The 11,553-nt window shown below is 39.1% G+C and overlaps 1 non-coding gene across 1 annotated transcript; it reads right to left on the bottom strand.

Annotated features, from left to right (window-relative positions):
• Positions 1-11,156: 11,156 nt before the first annotated feature.
• Positions 11,157-11,263, bottom strand: LOC128281090 (small nucleolar RNA R71). Its single transcript, XR_008271305.1, has one exon. It is a non-coding gene; the product is annotated as a small nucleolar RNA R71 (small nucleolar RNA).
• Positions 11,264-11,553: the final 290 nt, after the last annotated feature.

Raw genomic sequence — 11,553 nt, 5'->3', positions numbered from 1 at the left:
CCGAAGAGCTCAATAATGAAAGGATGCAAGCTAAGAGAGAAGCTCGAGTTTCGAGCAAGAGATCCAGCAGTAGGGCGCTCTCATTTTTCACAAAGAAATCAAGGAGTCAACATGAACGCTCTACTTCATCAGTAGGATATTTGGGTAGAGCGAGGAGCTCCAAACAGTGTAACCAAAAGTCTTCTTCCCCAATTGTGACTAGTGTGGGGAGTGTAGATGATCAAAAGTTGAAGTGCAAAAGTTGCAATAAATTTCACTTCAGGGAGTGCCGAATGAAGAGTAGTGCGTGTTATAGATGTGGTTCTCTTGACCACTTCCTCAAAGACTGCCCAGAATGAACCGATAAAGAGGTGGAAGTAGCCCCGAAATTGAGTGCTCCTATTTCACGAGGTAGACATCTGAGATATCCTGGAAGTGCTAGTGGCAGTCGGGTTGCGGTCAAAGACATTGCGAAATCAGAGGCTCAAGCCCTAGCAAGAACGTATGTAATACCCGCTCGAGAGGAAGCCTCTACCCCTGCCGTCATCACGGGTACTTTTTCTCTTCTTAATACTTGTGTTGTTGCCTTAATTGATCCGGGATTGACGCATTCATACATTTTCATGAGATTTGTGTTTAGTATGAAAATATCCATTGAGCCTACGAAATTTATGATCAGAGTTTTGAACCCATTAGGCAAGTCAGTCCTAGTTGATAAAGTTTGTAAGAATTGTCATTTGACGATTCAGGGTCATTGTTTTCTAGCTAACCTAATGTTATTTCCATTTGATGAGTTTGATGTAATGCTTGACATGGATTGGTTAACCCTGCATGATGTAATTGTAAATTGTGGTAGCAAGTATATTGAATTAAAGTTCCTAGATGGTGAGATTCTACGAGTTGATTCAATAGAATTGGGTGCACCGCCTGTTGTAATTACCTCAATGAGGGCTTGGAGTTCTGTGAGAAAAGGGTACGAAACCTACCTTGCTTTTGTACTGAACACTAAGGAAACGGAGTTGAAGATTGATTCTATACCAATAGTATGCGAATATCCAGATGTGTTCCTGGAGGAATTACCCGGATTACCTCCTGATAGAGAGATAGAGTTTGGTATTGAGCTAGTTCCAAGAACAGCTCCTATTTCTATTGCTCTATATAGGATGGCACCAACCGAGCTGAAAGAGTTAAAAGTAGAATTGCAAGAGCTTACAGATAAAGGTTTTGCAAGGCCAAGCTTTTCGCCTTGGGGTGCTCTTGTATTATTTATAAAGAAGAAAGATGGTTTGATGAGGCTATGTATAGATTATCCGCAGCTGAACAAGGTAACTATTAAGAATAAGTACCCTTTACCACGGATCAATGATTTGTTTGATCAGTTGAGGGGAGCCACTGTATTCTCTAAGATAGACCTGAGATCCGGCTACTATCATTTTCGAGTTAAGGAGTCAAACATGCCTAAGACAGCTTTCAAAACAAGGTATGGCCACTATGAATTTCTTGCCATGCTATTTGGGTTAACGAATGCACCGGCCGTATTTATGGACCTAATGAATAGGATATTTCAGCAATACTTGGACAAGTTCATCATTGTGTTCATTGGCGACATTTTGATTTATTCTAAGGATGAGATAGAGCATGTGAAGCATCTGAAGACTGTGTTGCAGGCAAGAGTGAATTTTGGCTCCAAGAAGTAGGGTTTTTGGGTCACATTGTTTCGGGTGATGGTATTCGAGTTGATCCAAGTAAGATCTCTGCTATCATTGAATGGAAACCACCTAAAAATGTAACCGCAGTTAGAAGCTTTTTGGGCTTAGCCGGTTACTACCGAAGATTTGTGAAAGGATTCTCCATGATAGCGAATCGAGTGATGAGGTTGCTACAGAAAGACGTTAAGCTTGATTGGACAGAGAAGTGCCAGCAGAGTTTCGAAAAGTTGAAGACATTGCTGACTGAAGCTCCGATTTTAGTATTGCCTAAGCCGGGAAAAGAGTTTGTGGTCTACAGCGATGCGTCCTTAAATGAACTGGGTTGTGTACTTATGCAAGATGGCAAGGTGATAGCCTATGGTTCGCGGCAGTTGAAGCCACATGAGAAGAATTATCCGACGCATGACTTAGAACTTGCCGCCATTGTTTTTGCCTTGAAACTCTAGAGGCATTACTTATATGGTGAGACTTGTCGTATATTCACAGCCCACAAGAGTTTGAAGTATTTAATGACTCAAAAAGAATTGAATCTGAGACAGCGGAGATGGTTAGAATTAATTAAAGATTATAAGCTGATCATTGATTATCATCCGGGAAAGGCGAATATGGTCACCGACACGTTAAGTAGAAAATCTTTGTTTACATTGAGGGCCATGAACGCTCGATTGGCATTGTTCGATGATGCTTCGGTCTTGGCAGAGCTAAGGGCTAGGCCGACATTTTTTCAGGAAATTTATAATGGTCAGACTAATGATAGTGTCCTGCAAGCTAAAAGAGCTTAATATGAGTCGGGCAATGAATCAGATTTTTAGATTAGTCTTGATGGATGCTTGATGTTCAGAGGAAGAGTTTGCGTACCGAGGAACGATGAAATTATTTGGAGGATTTTGCAAGAAGCACGTGATAGCGTTTGTCTATTCATCTAGGAAGTACCAAGATGTACAATGTTTGAAGAAAATGTACTGGTGGAATGGCATGAAAAGAGACATCTCCGAATTTGTATCGAAATGTTTGATATGTTAGCAAGTCAAAGCTGAACATTAAGTACCTTCCAGTTTACTACAGCCTGTGATGGCCCCCGAATGGAAGTGGGACAGAATCACTATGGACTTCATGACAGGATTACCATTGACCCCGAAAAAGAAAGATGCTATATGGGTTGTGGTTGATAAGTTGACAAAGTCGACTCATTTTATTCCGGTAAGGATAGATTATTCACTTGACAAGTTGGCCGACTTGTATATATTGAGATTGTGAGATCACACGGGGTACCACTATCAATTATTTTGGACAGAGACCCGAGATTCACTTCGAGATTCTGGAAGAAGTTACAAGAAGCCTTGGGTACTAGGTTGAGCTTTAGTAAAACTTTTCACCCACAGACCGATGGTCAGTCTGAGTAGATTATTCAAATTCTTGAGGATATGTTGCGATGTTGCATCCTTGAATTTCAGGGCAGCTGGGAAAAATACCTGCCATTGGTAGAGTTCGCCTACAACAGTAGTTTTCAAACGAGTTTGGAGATGGCGCCTTATGAGGACTTGTATGGTATGAAGTGCCGAACTTCATTGTATTGGATAGAACTCAAAGAGAATTAGATTCACGGAGTTGATTTGATCAAGGAAACTGAAGAAAAGGTTAAGGTGATACGTGATTGTTTAAAAGCGGCATCGGATAGGCAAAAGTCATATGATGATCTGAAAAGAAAAAAAATCAAATTTCAAGTGAGAGATAGAGTATTCTTGAAGGTATCTCCATGGAAAAAAGAATTGAGATTTGGCCGGAAAGGCAAACTGAGTCTGTGATTTATCGGACCATACGAGATCACTAAAAGAGTTGGACCATTAGCCTATCGCTTGGCATTGCCACCAAAACTGGAAAAGATTCATGATGTTTTCCATGTATCTATGTTAAGGTGATATCAATCAGACCCCTCTCATGTGATTTCACTGACGGAGATTGAAATTAGACCGGATAAGACCTATGGTGAAGAACCAATAAATATTCTGGCTCGTAAAGTTAAACAGCTGAGAAATAAAGATGTGTCTTTGGTAAAAGTCTTATGACATCGACATGGTGTGGAATAGGCTACATGGGAGATAGGAGAAACCATGAGAAGCCAATATTCGAACTTGTTTACTGGTAAGACTTTCGAGGATGAAAGTCCCTAAAGGGGGAGAAATGTAACATCCCAAAATAGGGCCTAGTCAAAACAGTTGTTTAAAACCACAAATCGACATTGAAATATTTATTTTATGATTATTATGAGGTCTAGAATATGAAAATATGCATGTGCTAAAGTTTCATAAAGAAATTATATGAGTAAGGTGTCTAATTGGAAAATAAGGACCAAATTGAATAAATTGTAGAACTTGGATTCTAGAAGCAATTTGCATGAAGTTGCTTTAGATTATTAATTAGAAGTCCTTAAAGAACAGTTTGCCCAATTTCTAAGTTTTTGGACAAAAAAGGGCATGTATGGACAAAATTTTAAAGAAAGGGCTTAAGGGCATTTTGGTCATTTGACTAATTAATGAAATATAATGGGAAAATGAAGGAAAAAATCAGCCCTTCTTCCCCCTCATCCAGTCGAATTTCTCAAGCCCTCTATATCTAGGGTTTTCAACATTTTCAAGCTCAATAGTAAGTGCTCCCAAGCCCCGTTTTTAATGTTCTTCGTATTTTTGAAATCCCGTTAGCTTACTCTCTCCATTTCTACCCATATTTTGAGTTAGGGTTCATTTTTGCAAAGTTACCCATGTGTGACATGTTTATTCTTTGATGTTTTGTGGAGGTATATGAAAGATGGATGTGTGTTAAACATCTTTTTCTAGGTGATTTCCATGAAAAACCCTTAAAAGGACCTTTTTGCAAAAGGTGTAAAATATGTGGTAGAAATGTGAAATAATAGAAAAATGTGGGCTTCCATAAGAGGAAAGAACATTCGGCTAGGCTTGGGTAATGTAGAAAATTCATGCATTTCATCATACGAGCCTAGGGATGAAATCGTAAATAATGTGAAAGGTTAGGGGCAAAACGGTCATTTTTCTGGGTGAAATTTAGACTCGAAAAGTATAATGTGAGGTATTAATAATTCATTTTTATTGTTATCAACCCCGATGAACTAATTCTGAAGGTCGATCGAGGGAAACGAAAGGTTTCGGAATAACCGAAACGTAGAACCGACACGAATACCAGGTAAGTTCGAATAACTTTAAGTAAACTATTAATATGCCTAATTACATGTGTTATGAATGCATGATATTTAGTTATAATGATGGCATGAAAATCAGTGAAATATGTCAATAATAATGGTATGATAATAAATGTCCCGGTTGAAGTAAAAAGGGAAATTCGATGGATAAACCATGGCTTACATGACTTGAGATCCTGTATATGGTGCAGAAAAATGATTTAGCCTGGACGAGTAATCCATTGATCTCAAATATAGAAAGAATCTAGCCCGGACGGGTGCTCTTTGAGTGATCATGCCTCCCGAAGAATATGTGTGCATCCTGGACGGGTAATCCTATTAAGGTCTGAATTTAGCCTGGACTGGTAATTCAGATCCGAGCTCATTAAGGGTGTTTGTCGCTAAAAGGGATTTAGCCTGGACTGGTAATCCCGACATCACCCTATGAGTTTATATTGCTGGGGATTTTGCCTGGACTAGTAATCCTGCCGTAAGATGTGAGGTTTACGGAAGTGCGTACTTGAGATGATCACTCTTATGACTTGATGGTAAATGGATAATCCATCTAGACTTCCAAGAAACTCAACAAGATTAACATGAGATATAAAAATGAAAATGTTGAATGATGAGCTCATCTAAGACAAATTACATGGTGTATTGTTATGGGACTAACTTGTCGATTGAGTGCATGTGATAGGGAAAACCTTTCATGCTTGTTGCTTTTATTGCCTAATATGGATGCATGCTAATTAATTGGCAAGTTTACTTGATAGTTATTCGGACTTACTAAGCATGTAAATGCTTACCCCTCTCTTTTCCCTGTCTTACAAAGCTCGTGGACTTGCGAAGAATTCGAGACGTTTGGAGAATCAACACACTATCATCTTGTCTAGCTTTGGTATATAGATACTCTTATTTTGTTCAATGGCATGTATAGGGCTTTTGTTATTTTGTTATACGTGTCATTTTTTTAGCCAATATGAAGGCTTATAAAAGTATACATATTCACTTGTATATGGCCATGGGAATTGGCTCATTTTGGTGTAGGTATGACCTACCAAATTTTGCATGTCACGTTCTCATGTTCCTGTAATGATTAAATATGGTGTGTTATAATTAGTCATGTATAATATGACAAAGCAGATGAGGTGGTTAGGCCACAATTTGGCAATGAGATAAGATAAGGAGCCCAGCTTAATTGAGTTACAAGTCATGGAAATCCTTAATATAAAGGGATAACCTAGCATGTATAAAAACCGATGAGATGAGTTTTACATGCAATAAGGTATATTAAGGTCATTTAAGAGTATGATTAGACCATGTTAAGTGTTATTGAAAACTATCAGTGGATATGAATATTAGAGAGTGACCAAAGGCTTGGAAAATAGCCCAACAAGGTCCACACGAGTAAACACACGGGCGTGTGTCTAGGCCATGTGTGACACACGGATCGCCCCATGGGCATGCGGTATAGCCGTGTGTCCCCTACACCTAAAATTTTTAAGTCAAAATGCATGGTAGTAAACACACGGGTATAGGCACGGCCGTGTGTCTCAATCGTGTGGAGGGCACGGCCTAGCACACGGGCGTGTGTCTTGGCCGTGTGCCCCTAAATGCATGCTAACATCATAAACAAAATACTCAAGTTTTTGGACATAGGTGACCACACGGGTGTGTCAAGGCCGTGTGAAGGAGACGGGCCAAAGACACAGGCGTGTGCTTGGCTGTGTGAAAACCCCTGTAGGTTCGACATAAGAAATAAATTTAATAAATTCCACAAGGGAGTGTCCCAAAGCACACTGGAGTGTGCATTCCCTCCACATGGGCGTGTCAGGCTCAACCTAGAAAATTTTCCAAGAACTTTCTCAAGTTCTCGGTTTGATTCCGGACGATTCTCAATGTATGTTTAGGGTCTCGTAGGCCCATAATAAGGACACTAAAATGTTATCTGATTGGTTTTAAATTCGGAACAAAATTTTATAACTCATATTTCTCAAAAATGTTTGAATATATGTCTGGTAATGCCTCGTACCTAGTCTCGATCTCGGGTACGGGTAAGGGGTTTTACAACTTAGACTTTGCTATTTTTGTGTCATTGAAAACTGGCCAAATGTGTTGGCTTGGGTTGGGAACCCTTCATTTTGTATTAAGCCTTGAATGATGGCTAATATTCATTTTGATTTATATGCAAAGATGTTATTTTCATAGATGAGTAAAATGCACAAATGGAATGTTGTTTATTGTGGCTGATTTGGTTGCATGGGATAGTCTTATCTTGATTGTGGTTGCTATTATAAAGGTTGTGTAAGTAAGGGTGGCAAATAGGCTTGGTAAATAACCTTATATTGTCCACACAGGTATACACACGAGCGTGTGTCTAGACTGTGTGTGAGGCAAGGTCTGCCCCATGGGCGTGTGGTCTGGCCATGTGTCCCGTGCATGTAAAAGTTTCAAGTCAGTATGCATGATAGTAAACATACGGGCAGAGATACGGCCATGTGTCTCAGCTGTGTGTTGGACACGGCCTAGCACACAAGCGTGTGCATTGGCCATGTGATATTTTAGGGATGCTGACATTAGGAACAGAATGTCCATGTTTTTGCACACGGGCTAGGACACGGGCGTGTCATGGCCGTGTGAAGGACACGGGCCTGGCACAAGGGTGTGTGCCAGGCCATGTGAAAACCCCCGTAGGTTTGCATTTAGAATTAATTCTACAAGTAGAGGACATGGGCGTGTCCCTATATTACCTAGGCCGTGTGAGCCACACAGGCCATCAACAAGACCATGTTGAAATGGCTACAAGGGCGTGTTGCCCCTATACACTGGTGTGTGCCCTATTTCAAAGTAAAATTTTCTATAGAGGGTTTAAGGACCCATTTGGGGCTAGTAGGCCCATAATAAGAAGCTTTATGTAGAAATTAAAAAAGTTCTAATTTGGATCAAGTCTCGGTGACTTGGGGAACGTTTGTGTGCATGAGACCGAGTTAAGTATTGCCTCGTATTCTACTCCGACGTGGGTTACAGATATGGGGTGTTACATTGAGTACTCATTTGGCTAACTTTCTAGAGATTTGGAACACATTTAAGATTCACGGCGTTACTTGTAACATCCCAAAATAGGGCTTAGTCAGAATAGTGGTTTCGGGACCATAAGTCTGACACTAAAATACTTAGTTTATGATTGTTAAGATGTTTAGAATATGAATAGATGCATGTGTTAAAGTTTCATGAAGAAATTCTTAATATAAGGTGCCCAATTGGAAATTAGGGACTAAATTGAATAAGTTGCAAAATTTGTGTTCCAGAAGCAATTTGTATGAAATTGCTTTTGATTATTAATTAGGAGGTCTTAAAGAGGAATTTTCCCAATTTCTAAGTTTTTGGAAAAAAATGGGCTTGTATGGAAAAATTTGAAGGAAAGGCTTTAAGGGCATTTTGGTCGTTTGGTTTATAAATGAAATGAAATGGGAAAATAAGCCAAAAATCAGCTCATTTTCTCCATGTTGCTGCCAAAAGTTAGGGTTCTCCATAGCTAGGGTTTTCAAGCTTTCCAAGCTCAATAGTAAGTGCTCCCAAGCCCCGTTTTTAATGTTATTCGTATTTTTGAAATCCTGGTAACTTGCTCTCTCTATTTCTACCCATATTTCATGCTAGGGCTCGTGTTTAGAAATTTACCCATGCATGAGAAGTTTATGTTTTGATGATTTATAGTGGGATGTGAGAGTTTAAAGGATGGTAAACAACTTTTAATAGGTAGTTTTCATGGAAAGGGCTTTAGGGACTATTTTGTAAATGTCGTAGAAAAGGGTAGGAAAATATGAAAAAGGAAAAATGTGGGCTGTTATGAACATGAAAAATGTTTGGTTAGGCTTGGGTAACCAAGAAATCCCATACATTGCATTATCCGAGCTTAGGGACTAAATTGCAAATATATGAAAGCATAGGGGTAAAATAGTAATTTTACCCAAGCATGAATTTTGGGTCATTTTGAGTAATGTATGTATTAAATGAGCTAAATTTGGTATTATAGATCAAGAGAATCAAAATACTGGCCTTTCGAGGAAAGAGCAAGGGTTACAAGGTTTAGGCTCGGTTTCTAATATTTTGTACCAAGGTATGTACATATGCAAATAAATACATTAATTATTGTTATTAAATGCTTTATTGATATATGTATGCTTAATATGCTTATTTGGCTATGTTGACAATATAACATGTTTTGATGCTTTGCTATATGATTATGAGACGTTGGCCATGTGAAAGAAACCATTATGCAAGTACGTTCGGTAAAGGTCTGGAAGTCTAAAATCCCGTTTGAACCTTAAGAATAGTTGAGGATACAAGTAACATGTCAGGAGGATAGTCATGTGTGTTATGAGCTCATTTAATATGTGATACATACTAGGGTCCGAGTGGTAGGTATCCTGAGTTGTGTTCGGATACTCTTTTAGCTCTTTGAGTAGCCCCGTTGAGAGCAGCGTGTGATTCTGTGATATGAGGCACTTTAGTGCACTTTCTATCAGGTAGCCAAGGCTACGTTCAAGCACTTCGGTGCATTCCTTCCGTGTGTCCGAATCATATTCCAAGTGTTCAACGGGTAACGTAATATGAATTCCGAAGGTATAATTGAAGTAGGTCATGTGTGTGCAGGATGGCACAGGTATGTATTAAAACCCTATGAGGACTTAGCATATGAAAAGATATGTATTTGGATAAGCATGTGTATATGAATAAGGAAAGTAAGTATATGTTTGACATAATGAAAAATATCATAATGGATAAGCAATCATGCTTAGATATTCAATAGTTGCAAAATGTAGATTATTTGTATGTGTACTTACTAAGCTTTATAGCTTACCCTCCTCTCTTTTCACTTCTCTGTAGATACGTCAAGCTAGCTCGTATAATCGGGGGACGTCGGAGCTCGGATCACACTATCTTCAAGAAATTTGAGTATAAAAAGGGTTAATTATTTTGGTCATGGCATGTATAGGAAACTTGTCTATTTTATGTATATGTGTCATGTTGAAGTAGCCAAGTATAATGGCTCATTTGGGAATCGATTATTTTGTATGTGGCCATGTGATTTGGTTCATATTAATGATTGGGATGTATCCCTAAGTTTATCTTTACATGCATACTAACATGTGTATGTGTTGGTTTGATAGATGACTATTCAATTGCTAGTATGTGGTTGCATGATTTAGCATTCATAATGGATTGATAATAAGGAATATGGTAAACCAAGAAATTGGTGTGGAATGTCTAAAAGATAAGTTTGTGTGAATACTAAGGGACTAGTATAAAAGAAAAAGTCATAGTGATGCTATAATATTGCATGTTTAAGTGTCCAAATATATCATGGGATATGCAATTAAACATATGGAAGTGTATGATTGTTTAAGGGTGACCAATGGCTTGGGGAGTAGCCTCCAAATGGTCCACACGGGTAGACACAAGGGCATGTGCCTAGGCCGTGTTTAACACACTGTCAGCCCCATGGGCGTGTCATTCAACCGTGTGTCCCCTGCACCTTGATTTTAGGTTAACTTGCATGGTAGTAAACACACAGGCAGAGACACGGTCGTGTGTCTCAACCGTGTGGAGGACACGACCTCTAGCCACAGTCGTGTGTTTGGTCATGTGCCTCAAATTTGTATGATGACACCATAAACAAAATGCTCACTAAAAACCCACGGGCTACCACACTAGGTGTGCTAGGCCGTGTGAGGGACACGGCCAAGGACACGGGCGTGTGCTCGTCCGTGTGAAAACCCCTGTAGGTTTGAAATAGATAATAAATCCAAAAATTCAACACGGGTGTGGGATATGGGCATGTCCCCAAGCACACGGCCGTATGCAACGCCTCCACACGGCCGTGTTAGACTTTAATCTAAAAATTTTCTTAGAATCTCCATAAGTTCTCGGTTTAGTCTCGGACCACCAATAGGGTATGTTTTGGGCCTCGTAGGTCCATTATAGGGACATCTTAACTTGTTTTGAAGGGTTTTAGATTGGATGAAATTTTATGGCCCGATTTTGCATGTTTGATTCTATTTAAGTCCGGTAATACCTCGTACCCTGTCCCAGTCTAGGATATGGGTAAGGGGTGTTACATTACTGATGATTTCATACACTCGCGATTGTTCCCATTCTCTTTGAAGAGCAAGGAAAAGTAGTAGTTGAATTCACTTCCACAGGGTTCTATCAAAACTTGGGATCAGATGACTGAGAAGTTTCTGTTGAAGTACTTACCATCGGCTAAAATAGCTAAGTTGAGGAATGACATCTCTTCTTTTGCTCAAATTTATTTGGAGACATTTTATGATGCATTAGAGAGATTTAAGAATCTTTTGAGAAGGTGTCCTCACTATGGGTTACATTTATGGTTATAAGTTAAAACCTTTTACAATGGTTTAAATCCCTCGACTAGGAAACTAATTGATGCTGTAGCTAGTAAAACATTAACTAATAAGACACCTAAGGTAGCTTAAGAATTTATTTGTAATATCCTAATTTTGGGCCTAGTCGGAATAATGGCTTCGTGACCACAAAATCCGAGATAGAAGTAATTATTTTATGATTATTTTGAGGTCTATGATATGATTGCATGATTGTGTGAAAATTTCGTGAAGAAATTTTCTGCATAAAGTGCTTAAATTGAAATTA

This window comes from Gossypium arboreum, chromosome 9 (genome assembly GCF_025698485.1).
Source record: "Gossypium arboreum isolate Shixiya-1 chromosome 9, ASM2569848v2, whole genome shotgun sequence".
NCBI classification, from domain to species: domain Eukaryota; kingdom Viridiplantae; phylum Streptophyta; class Magnoliopsida; order Malvales; family Malvaceae; genus Gossypium; species Gossypium arboreum.
This window is presented reverse-complemented; position numbering and strand designations above follow the sequence as displayed.